The sequence below is a fragment of the Octodon degus genome, unplaced genomic scaffold (genome assembly GCF_000260255.1).
Source record: "Octodon degus isolate 3935 unplaced genomic scaffold, OctDeg1.0 scaffold00045, whole genome shotgun sequence".
Lineage (NCBI taxonomy): Eukaryota > Metazoa > Chordata > Mammalia > Rodentia > Octodontidae > Octodon > Octodon degus.
The window spans coordinates 1,919,675-1,931,120 of record NW_004524621.1 but is presented as its reverse complement, the minus strand read 5'-3'; the positions used below and the strand labels follow the sequence as shown (position 1 = coordinate 1,931,120).

Below are 11,446 nucleotides of genomic sequence, written 5' to 3'. Positions count from 1 at the left end.
GATGGAGAAAAGGGAGTAGAAGATGGAGAAAGAGGAGGAAGACTGCTGCCCTGTGCCCCATGGCTTCAGAGCACTTCCAGCCCTGCACTTTGTGGTAACAGGTCACTTCCTGTGTTCCTTGACACATCCTGAGGAATTCTGTGGGGAGGAAGGAGAGGGATGTTTTAGTCTGGAGAAAAAAAAACGACCCCTAAAACTCGTGCACTCCTAGGTGGGGCCTTGGGAAAGTGATCAGCTCAGGGGTGCTGTAGCTGGCTTGCTGGTAGGAGGTGAGGCCTGGTTAGAGCTGGGTTGTGTGTGACTTGGAGGGTGCATCTCCCTCCCCAGCTTGGTTGTCTCTCAGCTTCCTTGTTGTCACGCAGTGGGCAGCTCTCCTCCGCCAGGACCTTCCGCCATGTCCATTCTGCTACAGACTGGATCCTCTGAGAACCACAAACCCAGATAAACCTCTCCTCCATTCAGCTTTGGGTGTCAGGCACCGGTCTCAGTGATGAGAAAGACAAGAGGTCTTCCCCGCCTCAGCCCTCCCCCCACTTTGGCAGACTGCAGCCGTTTTGCTCTACCCTGGGAGTGAAGGTAAACTAGTCCACGTGCAAAGGAGGAGCTGCCAAATGCTGCGCCTTTTAAGGCGCAGAAGGTGAGCATGGCTTTCTGGTGTCTTCTCCAGATGGAAAATTCCTTCATTCCCTTGGGAACCAGAGGGGGTGACCCTTTCAGGGCCACCCAGTCTTTTGTGGGGTATGGTTCTTTTGAAGCAGAAGGCTCTAGGGCCTCCCTTGGTGGGTGGACATGGTGCATGTCCTGGGTGTGGTATCTTCAGAGAAATTCCCATTGGGAAGGCAAGGAAGGGACAGGAAGGGAAGTGAATGCTCCAGGACTGGACATTGGTGCTCACTGCACCCCTGACCTCCTGGCCCAAGTCTTCATTGTCGCCAGAGTGCCCAAGTGATGGGCACATGCACCAACGTCCCAGAAGTGCTCCTGCAGTCAGGACAGTTCAAAGACCAGGTCAGCCTGAAGGTCACCAGAAAAGCCATTTTCTCATGGTAAAAAGAAGTTGAAAAATCCAAAACAAAACAAAAGGAAACAAAACAAAAATCAGTCACTCATGCACAACTTGGATGGTTGAGTGATGCTAGAGCTAGCATAGGCCAGGCATATGAGGAGGATTCCAGGAAACCTTGTGGAGTCACAGTCGTTCTTGACGCCCGGAGAGAGCCCTCGGATCTGCACCTGGGGTCAGTTTCAACTTTTCCTGGGAAAATTTTCCATTTCATTCCATTTTCAGAGTTCAAACCCATTTTTTGGGCCTTGAGATAATCAGTTAGGGTTTTTTGTAAACATATATAACCCAGGAAGTTGAAAAATACACACACAGGCCTATAAATAGGCCTGTTTAACAAGCTGGTGTTTCTGACCAGTCTTTAAAGGACCCCGCAGAGGCGTGTGCAGACACACTCCCAGGCAGTTACTCGAACTGCCCCATAAGCACACCGGGCACCTTGTGCACCACACGGCCCGCCGCTCGACGGTCATGGAATGGCCACTTCCGGGATGGAGGCGCGCTCCTCCTTTCACATGTTATTTGAGCAGATGATAAAAGCAGCAGTTCGGTTTTCCTAGGGCATGTTTGCATAGCTTCTTTTTTTAAGAACCGCCGCCAATATATACAACAAACAATCTGTGCAGCTGCTCCACCCGAGGTGGGGCCCAGGTTACTTTTATAGCAAATGCTTGGAAACTTTCTGGGCTTGGAAAGGTTTTTTTTTTTTTTTTTTTTGAAATCCCCACCAATGAAGCTTTTCACTGGTGAGTTGACCATTCCTGTTGATAGTCGAGTCAGAAACGAAGGGTGGGCCAGGCCAACAGAGCTCCTTAGCACAAGCAGACACCACGTCCCTGGGAGGCTGTCCCTGTGAGTGGGCCTGAGGCTTGGAGGAAAACCGCCTGTCAGGAGCACCAGGCTGCGGCTCCGAGCTAGCCTCTGGGTCACAGGGCACTTGGGGACGTAATGGGCTGATTAAAATCACTGATCCTGTTTAGATTACAGTGACAAGTTATTTCTTCCCTTATTCCCACGCTTTTGCTCATCTGCACTTTGGAAGCTGTCTTGGCTGTATCTTGCGTTGCCCCACAGCCAGTGGATTTTCACCGTACATAAAAGAATGTTCTTCTGCCTTTTGGAATCACTCTATAGTATGTGAAACTAAGGTTTTTCAATGAATACTCGGGATCAATTACACACAGTTAAAATCCACGGTCCGTCTCACATACTTGCTCCAGTACCGGGACCTTTTCAGTCCACTGGTTTTGCTGTCTGAGCATGTGTGACAGGCAAGGCACCAAGTGAGATCTGGCCAAGGGGCTGAGCTGGGAAAGTCATCGAGAGCTTCACCAGTGTTACAGCCCAGATGCTGTCCTTGAAGCAGAGAGCGCAGAGGGAAGCCTGAATGCCTTGCCTACTCCGTGTGTGAGCAGGGCTCCCTATGGGGCTCCTACTCTCATGGGGCGCTACTTTTTGGGTTGAAGCTTCCCTAGTTCATCTTCCTAGCTCAGCTCCATGCAGCCTTTGTTTTCTCCCGGAGGTAACTACGTCTCAAGGTTGAAGTAAAGCCTGCAATTGGATCTGCTCTTCCCCTCATGCTGAGGACTTTCCCACAAATGCTGGATAGAAAGCAGCTCAATTTATGAAAATTACATAACATCCAGTCTGTTCAGGCCCACGGATGCGAGGGCTTCAGAGAGCCTACTACTTCCTCATAGCAGCTGCCCAGAATCCACAGGGCTCCCGCAGGGACAAGGGAGAGCAACAGAGCTCAGATTAGCTTAAGAACACAGGGAGGGAGGAAGGGAAGATAGAGAAAGGAGAGAAAGAAGAAGGAAGAAAAGCAAGAAAGAAGGGAAGAGAGGGAAGGAGGGAGGGAGGAAGCCCGGGGTCTTCAGGCCTCCGGATCTAGCCCTGGCTGATGTCTCGGTAGGGCTTCCCCGGCTCTCGGCCCTCAGCTCCTCCTGCCTTTGCTTAGCTTCACTCTTAGATACATTTTCTCCACATGGTTGCAAGGTGGCCCCTGGTGGCTCCTACCACTAAAAGAAGCCCCAAATAAAGAACAAGTTATTTCCCTGAGCTCCAATTCAGTTTCCCAGAAGAGTTTACTGGGATCCACCGTTGGCCCTGTGCGTGCCTGGGGGTATGATGCATTGGCCTGAGTGATGCCCACTCCCAGGGCAGGCGGAGAGAACCTCAGCATGCAGGAGCAGGTGTGGAGAGAGGGGAGGGGGGATGACTTCCAAAAGGAATGTGGTGCCTGCAGTAACTGTGTCACACTGGCCTTTGCAGGGATGGTGGCATTAGAGAGGGGAGATTGGGAAAGCAGCATCTCAGGTGGCAAATGGCCAACCTGGGCTTCCATCCTGCTCCAACACTATGGAGCTATGGAACCATAGGGGTTCCTGAGCCCTTTGCTGCAGTGTCCTTGCCTGAATACAGAGGTGACAGGAAGATACCAGCTCCCTGGGAACCTCTAACCCTGGAGGCAGAACAAGACAAGGCAGAACTTTTGCAATAGGGAAGGGGACATGGGAAGGAGGAAGGGGTGGGGAAGGGATGTGAAAAGAATGGAGAAGTGGTATGTCCATGCACCCCACACGAGGGATGTACCACAAATGTGGACTTATAATAAAAATTTAAAAAGGCAAAGCAGGAAAGGACAATGGTGACATGGTGTGGGATACCATGTGGGGCTGAGATGTGGTTATCTCCCACCTTGGCTGTGGCTCCCATCTTGGGCTCCCTGCATGAGTGTGTATCCACAGACAGTCTCTTCTCTCACCTGTCCCTTGCTCCCCAATTTCCTACTCTTCATTTTAGATCCTGGGCCCTTCTTCACCCAGTACCACCACTGCCCACCCCAGGAAGGCTCACTGCTCATCCTCTCGTTATGATTAAGGGAAGTGGGGCTTCATGGTGCTGACCGAGTGGGTGGTAGTGGATTTGGCAGTGGCTCTCAGTGGGGGAGGTATGTGTGTGATTCTTTCTCCTCCACAGGAGACAGTGGACACTGCTTAGATACTACACTTGATCTTAGCCAAAAGGCCGAGATGCGATGGACACTGCTTAGAGACGTTCTTTGGTTCTCACAACCAGGGACCACCAGTGGTCTCCAGTAGGTAGTCAGCTGCTGCTGAAGCTCCTATAGTGCACAGGGCAGCCCCTCCTAGAAAATGCCCAAAGGGTTAATGGGACACTGATCCAGGATAGAGGGCCAGAAGAGAATCCCATTGGGCAGGGGGATGATGATAAAGCCTCACAGGGCTTGTGTGGTGGAGGCCGGAAACGCCCCTTTGAAGAGAGGATGTGGCTGCCCATCACCTGTCTCGCCTTTACCAGCTGTTTGGGAGGAAACAGCAGCCACCCAGAGGTGCAGGGATGCATTCCTGGCATCCCTTACTTCATTTGGGTAGGACATTGTACTGGTTCTAATGGTCCCAGTGAATTTCCTGGGCTCCAGTAGGAGAGCTCACAGAATGATCAGGGTAGGTTTGCTTGTTTTCTAGAAACAGAGCTACCATACCGCATTATGCAAGGCAAATGTTTTCCCCAAGCCTTTCATAGAGTTGGAATTTTATCTGAGAACATGGCCAGCTAGAAGAAAGACTACATTTTCTTGCCTCCTCTGCAGCTAGGGGAAGACATGTGACCAGCTCTGCCCAATGAGATAGCAGCAATGGAATCTTCTTACAGTGGTAGATTATGTAAATCCATTCTTGGATTTTTAGATTTTACCTTTTAGACCTTTTCTGGGGTAAAACAGAAGGCTTTCTAAATAATATCATTTGATGATTCACCCAGCAAGCTGCTACAGGTGCACATACCATATGCCACCACCCAAGAAGGAGCCATGTGTTATGTGTGCAATCCGGAAAGAATCTGTGAAGGAAGGTGCACTGGATCATGGAGAACACCAAGGACACTTGCTGTGTGTCCTTCACAGGCACTGAGCTTCCTGGTGATGTCCCAGAGGAGCTGGGAGTGATGCGCTAGTGTCCAGAAGTCCCCCAACAAGAAGGGGAGGTAGAACGGTCGACATCAAACTGGCCCACAGGCTAGAAGGGAGGCCTTCCAGACGTAGGGAAGGAGGAAAACAATGGGGAAAGACAAATGCCGAGGAGAGTCCCAAGGCACTTCTGAGCAAGTAGTGGACAGGGTCCTTTACTGATGCTTATTTAACTTAATCAGTGGTTCAGTCTCCATCCTGGCCCTGGTCGGCTCTTGTCTTGCTCTCTTTCTGCCAGAGTGGCTAAGTTTGGGCACAGGGTGCAGTGAAGCCCAGAGCCAGTGCTGGACTACCAGTCCCTCTCCTCAGCATGTCTGTCTCTGAGAAGGGAGAAGGGGGTCAAGCAAAAGGTTGTCTTTTTCAATCCATGGAGGCCTTGAGAACTCTCGGATTCCCATGCACTTCCTCTGCGAAGCCCTTGCTACACACGCTTCCTTGGCCTCCCCTGGAGGATGCTGCTGGCCATGATAGGCCTGGGGTGGTGACCTGCCTAGGGTGTTGCCTGAGATGCTCCGGACCAGGAGCCACTCCTCCCCAATGTGCCTCCCTTGCAGGAAAGCTGGGTGCACCTGTGCAGGATCCTACTTCATCCCAACTGCCCCTCCCCTCTCTTTCTGCCATGGTTTCTATCTTGTCATCCTCCAAACCTTCCTGTCATCCTTCGTGGGACTTTGGGAAGGTGGCTGGATCAAGAGGGCTCATAGCTGGCTTAGTGTTGTGTGTATGGGGCTGGGGGTGTGGCCTGGACGGGCTCCTCTCCCTTCTGGTCTCTTCTCTGGATGCTCTCTGCTTCCTGTGGGGCCCTGCCCAGCTGCTTGCTGTTTCTTCTCAGAAGCCAGCTGACCACGGGCTGAAAAATGAGCTGAGAGAAACTTCTCCTCTTCAGGTGTAAATTATTGTGTCTCAGTGATGAGACCATGACTAAGACACCTTCTGGGGGGCAACCCTCCCTCCTCCCTGCCTAGGGAACAGGACTGCCCTAACAGTGTGCCTGGAGAAGAAGAAACAATCCTGGGGTGGGAGCGATACATATACGTAATCCATTTATAGAAGAAACTTTAAAAAAAATTTTTTTTATATATTTGGTACAGGGTCTCACTACGCCGCTCAACCTTATAGTGATCCTCCTGTTTCTGCTTGCCTAAGGGGCATTCAGTCCGCTGAGCTATCTTGCTGGCCCTTAGAGGAACACGTCTGATTCTAGGGCTGGTGAGTCTCTCTCTCTCTCTCTCTCTCTCTCTCTCTCTCTCTCTCCATCTCTGGCTCTGGCTCTCTCATTCCTTGTCCCTGTTTGGGTAATACAGAAAGTTTTGGCTAATCTAGACTGGTCAAACTTTAAAATGACTTAATTCTTCTTTAATTCTAGCTCGGATTTCTTTGTAATGACAGTACAATGAAATGCTGTGATTAAGAGCTGAATCATGGTCATATAAAATAAGTTTTGTTATAGAACCAATTAGCGATGCTAAAATTACCCACACTACTCTGCTTGAATGACCAAGAGGTTTCAAACTGGAAGGTCCTGGGCAGCTGGTGAAGACTTTTACAATAAGGCATTTTTTTAAAAAAAGAGGGGGAAAAAAACTATATTTGGAAAGTGCAAGCCCAAGAAGTAGGGAAGGAGCACCAGCCTGCGGCAAGCTGAGGCACAACCTAGGGCTGGCCGGGTGGCTGTGGCTGCATGTGGCCTCAGGCTGTGGCATTAGAAGTGAAGGAGTACCCACCTGCTGGTTAGATGCATGGCTCCTCTTGCCAGAAACAAAGGGAATTGCCCACTTAATCCTTGGCACATGGTATTGATGATGTACCAATTAATGACTAATTAGGAAGATTTTTCCAGAACATTAGGTTCTGGGAGAAGGCATACTTGGAGAGCTGCTGCTGCTTCAATCTCTCATTTTCCCTAGTGGTTTGCAGCTCAGAGGGCTTCCAGCCAGGCTGGATTTGGTAGCAATGACTCTAGGCTGTGCAGCCCTTCACTTGGTCAAAGGCCTGAGTCATGACAGGCTGACGCTGCTCCTCCTGAAGTCTGAATGAAGGAAATATGAGTGCTGGTTACCTGACGGAGGACTGAGTCCTGAGTTCAGCAAAGTCAGTGAAAGCCAGGCGAGCCCTGCCTTGGTTTCTGGGCTCCCCTTCCTGGGGCAAGGACAGTGGGGTCCCACCCTGTCCACAGCACAACCTGGTTGGGAGGATGGAAGGGGCCAAGAGTCCATGTTCTGGAGGGAGGCACTTGTGTGGGCCATGCAGGGGAAGGAGAAAGGGGGACACTGAGTGTCATTCCTGGTGTTCTGAGTTTGGGAAAGGAGGACTTGGGATGGATATCTACTGACCAGCCAGGTGGATCTGAGTGCTCACTGGATCCTAAGGAATCATCCTCCCCTGGACCAGGAAGCACCCACTATGTGCCCACTATGTTTCTAGCACTAGATACAGCAGTGCACAAGAAATTCCTGTTTTCCCAACATCTGATAGTTTAAGACCAGGGTCCCAAATGTTGACACCACTGTCATTTTGTGTCAGGGCTTTCCTGGGTGTTGTACAATGTTTCCCGCATTCCTGGTCCCTAGACCCAGCAGCACCCCACTTAACAAGTAAGCAGGTCTCCAGACATTGCCAGCTGTTCTGAGAGAGCACAGAGCATTTCTTCTAGTTTTTTAAAAACAAGACAATAACAAAATAATCAGTAAATGTACATGTGCCAATTTTCAGTGAAAGAAAGCGGAATGAGGAGGCAATGTAGCCAGGGCTGGTGTCTCTGGGGAGGGATGTATGAAAAGGACCCTGTGTAAAAGAAGAGGTGATACTGGGGAAGAGAGGTCCTAAAGGGTGAGGTAGATATAGGATCCCTAGAAATAGGGTGCTTAGGTCTCTGGAAAGCAAAAAGGCCATTCTGCTGGAGGAGTTCAAAGGAGGAGGGGTGTAGGAGATGATGTAGAAAGACTGGAAAGGATGTAAGGCTCTGGTGGGCACTATGCCTGACCCTGGGCCATGTCTATCACCACCCACCCTGTGGACCATCTGGTCATATGGGTAGCTTGTGAGGCTCAGTAGAGTTTTCTGCTTCAGGCCTCACAGGCTGAATTCATGGTGCAGACCAGTTGGTCTCTCTGTAGGAGGCTGAGGGAAAGATCCACTTCTAAATTCTTCCTGGTCATTTAAGCTCTTCCGGGTTATTAGCAGACACAGGTTCCTGTGCTTGCCTGGCTGAGGCCTGTATCCTCCTCAGCTGTCAGTCTAAGGCTACCTTGAGTACCCAAGGCTCTCCCTGCCCTTTGTATGTGGCTTTGGATCCACAAAGACCTTAGAAATCCTTCTCATTGTTGGAGTTATCCACTTTTAAGGCCTCCTGAGATTAGACTGGATTTACCCAGTCAATCTCAAGCCACTCCCTTTTCAACCCTAACTGCATCTATAAAATCTTATTTTTTTCACCTCACATTGGTGGATTCCAGAGATTAGGACATGGATTTCTCTGGGGTCCATTCAGCCTACCATGACTCTGAAACAAAGGGTATGGGCCTTGTTATCTGAACCGCTTTGATCATGTCCCATACTGGGGACTCCTGGGCTGGGCCTGGTGGGGCCTGGGGGGACCCTTCACTGGTCCTGTCATGTGGGCTGACAGACATGCTGTAGTCTTGGTGTTGCAGGCCCTGACAGCAGTAACTCCCCCATGGCCTCATGCTAAGGACATGGCATGGTGACAAAGGTCACTGTGGCTTACTACTGGTAGGTTGTGACTGTTTAATCTTGGGTTTCTCACAAGGAAACTGAGGCTCAGAAAGAAAAACCTTTCTGGCTGGCTGTAGGAGATCCAGGGCTCAGTCTAGGCCCACTTATACTCTACATGAAAACAATTATTTACTTGTTGTGTGTTTTGCAGTACTGGGGATTGAACCAAGGGCCTTCATACTGAGCTACATTCCCAGCTTGTTTTTTTATTTTTTACTTTGAGACAGAGTCTTGCTAAATCACCAAGTTGCACAAGTTAAAGTTTTTCCCCTGCCTACTCTCACTTATTTGAATTATTCTATTTATTTTTATAAAAAAGTAGAACAAAATTTTGTCACAACATAGGAACATAACAATAGTTAATACAGTCTGTATCAGCATCTTCAAAGTACTTAGAGTATAAGACATAAACCAAAAAGATTCTTACAAAAAAGAAACTGGTAATAAAACAGAACTTTCTTGTCAATGATCTAAGATAAATAAGTAGTATAATGAAACAAATTAGCATATATATTAAATATTTATGAAACAATGAAGCATGGGTTTTGGAAAAGTATTTGAACTTCTCTCTACTTCTTTTTTCACTCTTCATTTGTGTGTTCATATATAGTTTGTGTTTTCATACAAGAGAAAGCACATGTGCTATTTGAGCTTGCGTGTCAGCCTTATTTTACTTAGCGTTATGTTCTCAAGTTGCATCTAATTAATTACGAATGCCTCCCATTGATCTTTATGGAAGCAGAGTACTGCATTATGCACGCATACCACATTTTCTTTATTTCTCTGTGGATGAACATGTAGGCTGCTTCTAAGATCTAGTTATTAAATAAATCCTGCTATAAACATGGGTGTGCATGTGTCCCTATAATATGATGATTTTTAACTCTTCAGGGAAGATACCTAGAAAGGCAATGACTAGATCGAATGGAGTTTCTAGCTTTAGTTTTATGAGGAATCTCTACACTGGTCTCCATGGTGATTGTGCTAGCTTATGTTCCTACCCTCCATGTCAAAGGGCTCGTTTTCCAACACATCGTTGCCAGCCCTTGTTATTAGATTTTTTGATCATTGCCTTTCTTTTGCCCACTCTGAACTTGAATTTACATCTTCCTGCTTCAGCCTCTTGCAGTGCTGGGATGATAAGTATGTATCACCCCATCTGGCCAAAACTGAAATGTTCTTGTGAAATTCTCTTCACCCAGAGTGACTCCCAGGGGTCACTCACGTTTCCCATTCTTGTCCCCTGAAAATAACACAAGAGGAGCCACCAGCCTTGCTACTCTTGAGGAGAGTGAAAGCGATCCTGGGGCTGGCATGGACTGGGAAGGGAGTCACAGAGCCTGTGCTGAGGACTCGAGACTCATTGTCATCTGGGAGGACGAATGGATGTGTGTTCCATGAGGGTCACACTGGCAAGGGGGTCTGTGAGGAAGAGTGGGAGCTGGGCTGGGTAGACACTGTGTTGTCCTTCCTTCATGCTTGTGACAGGTAGACCTGGGACCACAACATGTGGACCTGCTTAGGACAGGGAAGTCCCTTCAAGTGACATAGATGCAAATATTCTCCCTAGAGCTTCAGGCCATAGGAATGTCGGTGTTCGGCAGACCTTGTGTCCTGCTTCCATTTTCACCAAGTTCACATGTGGCTCCACCCATAGGAAAGCTCTGGAAGACAGAAGTGGAGTGGACAAGATCAGAGCGGGGTTCGCTGCTGCCCAAGACCACAGAGCAACTGCTGCAAAGGCCAAGGAGGAGGCTGTCTGTGGCTGTGGGATGGGACTGTGCGAGGTGAGATCAAAAGGCCTGGTGAGTGTTTAAATTTTAAAAAATGTTATAGTAAAAGACACATTGCGAGACTCCCTCTCCCAGTCCTGCACTGATTTCCAACATACTTATCCATCCCTCTTGCCACCTTCGGAGGCAGCTCTGGAGCCCTCTTTCATAAGAGTCTTTACGAGGTGTGATAAAAAACGTGGTGAATACTGCGGCAAAGCACCATCCAGAGAGGTCCACCCACCTTTTCACCAGATCCAGCCCCATGTGACTGCTGACTCTTCCCCAGGGTCAAAATGACCATGAAAAGGAAAGAATTTGAATGGATTTAGGACGTTTAGGAGGCTATGACAGCACAACCTAAAGCACTCAGAGAAGACTCCAGAGCTGCTGCAGCAAGTGATGAGGCTGAGGGGATGAGTGTGTTGACAGCAAAGGGGAAGATTTGGAGGAGGATTCACGGCAATGTATCTTTTACTGTAATAAACTTTTAAAAATTGAACATTCACCAATTTTTTGATCATGTCTCATATTTATTGTTGCAATGTTTATATCAGTGTTCACACCTGTCAGAACTCATTGGCTGTAGGCACAAAACTGAATGCATTTTGTTAGGCCTAAATTGTGTATGAATAATAATTTAAACAAAGAGAGGCCACAACTTTTCTTGGCAGAAGGAAACATTGTGGGGCTGAGCCGAACCCAGATCTCATGGCTGATCTTCAGGAGGAGCTAGGGCCTGTTCCTTAGAGTCGTCCCTTTCCCATCCTCAGAGTGCAGCCCTGTCTTGAACCAGATCCCTCAGGGCTGGGTGTGGACGTGGCTACAGGGGTGCTAGGTGCTGGGCAGCAGGCTTGCTTGCAAAGGATCACGTGTCAGGACACG

General features: G+C 48.8%; 1 pseudogene; it reads right to left on the bottom strand.

Moving 5' to 3' along the window:
- Positions 1-4,011: 4,011 nt before the first annotated feature.
- LOC111816980 lies at positions 4,012-4,105 on the bottom strand (annotated as a pseudogene).
- Between the last annotated feature and the right edge of the window lie 7,341 nt (positions 4,106-11,446).